Source organism: Tenrec ecaudatus, chromosome X, assembly GCF_050624435.1.
Source record: "Tenrec ecaudatus isolate mTenEca1 chromosome X, mTenEca1.hap1, whole genome shotgun sequence".
Lineage (NCBI taxonomy): Eukaryota > Metazoa > Chordata > Mammalia > Afrosoricida > Tenrecidae > Tenrec > Tenrec ecaudatus.
In genome coordinates, this window is record NC_134548.1 from 108418787 (window position 1) to 108420726 (window position 1940).

The window sequence follows — 1940 nt, forward strand, 5'->3', positions numbered from 1 at the left end:
ATAACACCTGAGAATGTTTATAAAAGCATTTCTGATAATAGAAAAAAAGATATTTCATATTTTTAAATGACAGATTTTTGTTTGTTTGTTAAATAGTTTGCCAAACCAAACCACCATCACTCAGTCAATTTGGACTCATGGTGAGCCTATAGCACAGGGCAAGACTACTTCTGTGGGTGCCCAAGACTGCATTGCTATAGGAGCAGCTGGTGGTTTCGAGCTGCTGACTTTGTGGTTAGCAGCCCAACTTGTAATCATTATGCCACATGTTGATAAAGGCTTAGAAAAAATGTCAGCTTATATTCATGATTGGTTAGAAAACAAATTGCTATGTGCTTTCAAGAAAATAATTATTAACACTTAAAATGAGTAAGACACATTTGGCACACTTAATCAAGTAATAGCTGAGCAAAATAATGAGAAACTCAAAAATATATGTACAAGGATGTTCTTTTTCAGAACTATTTATAATGGAAAAGAATTTAAATATTCTCAAAGTAAAAATAAGAGAATTCATTGGATAAAATGCCAATCTATATAATCGAGTTCTGTGCAGGCATTACAAAGCATATGCTCAATACTATTCATAATGATAGAAGATATTTGTGATCTACTGTTAAATATAAAGAAGCAGGGCACAAAAGGGAAAAAATAGAGAGAGAAATAAATTCACTGTATCCCAACATTCATACTTTATTTTTTTAAGTATGCCATAAAAAATCCCAAAAAGAACTTTATTTTAAAATAAATATTTAATATATATACAATTGTATAGATAGAGATATATAATAGCTGGCAAAATAATGGTCCTTCCAAAGATAGTTACCTCCTAACAACTAGAGATTTGCATGGCAAAAGGAACTTCGTAGGTGTAATTAAGATTAAGGACATTGGCATGGAGAGTTCATCTTCCACTTTCCAGGTGGTCCTAATCTAATTAAATGAGTTCTTTAAATTAGGAGAGGGAAGATATGACACCAAAAGCACAAGCCGCAAAAGACAAAAGAGGCAAATAATACCTCATGAAATTAAATGCATTTGTTCTTCAATACATTGATTGTCAACCAAGGGAAAGAGATATTCAATCTACAGATTGGGAGAATATTTACAACAGAACAACAAAAAGACAACCTAATGGAAAAAATGGGCAAAGAACCTGAGCCAACAGTTAATCAAAGAAGATACAGAAATGGCCAACAAATGCAGAGAAAGATGCTCAATGTCATTAGCCGTTAAACAAACAACCACTGCCACTGAGTGGATTCCAGCTCATAGCAACTCAGAGGGAAGAATTGAAGTGTTCCCTCGGGTTTCCAAAGCCGGGAACCTTTACCGAAACACTTTACTACATATTTCTCCTTTGGAGCAGCTAGTGGGTCCAGACCACTGACATTTCAAATAGCATCTGAAAACTAGGTGGTTTAGTGAATGAAACTCAAACCCAGAATGAGATATTGCCTCATCCCAGTCTAATGGTTCTGAGAAAAACACACACATACACAAACACAGAGAGGAAAAGTGAACGTGGGGATAAGGTTATATTGATATTGAAATCCTCATCCACTGCTGCTGAGAATGTGGGAAACAGTTCAGTGATTCTTCCCACAACGTACCATATGACCCATCAATCTCAAGACCTGAAATGTGGAAAACAAACAGAAACTTGCACACCAATGTCAATTGCCATACTGAAGAAAATAACCAAAAGGTCGAAAAGGTAGAATCAACCTAAATGACTATCAACAAATGAATGGAAAAGCAAAATGTAGTATTTGGATACAATGAAATACTACTTAACCATAAAGAGAAATAAAGTCTTGACATGTGCCACAACATGGTTGAATCTCAAAAACAGTATGCTGAAGAAAATAATTGACCAAAAACCAATTACTGTATGATCTAATTTATATAAGATGATCCAATATATAGAAACCAATCGT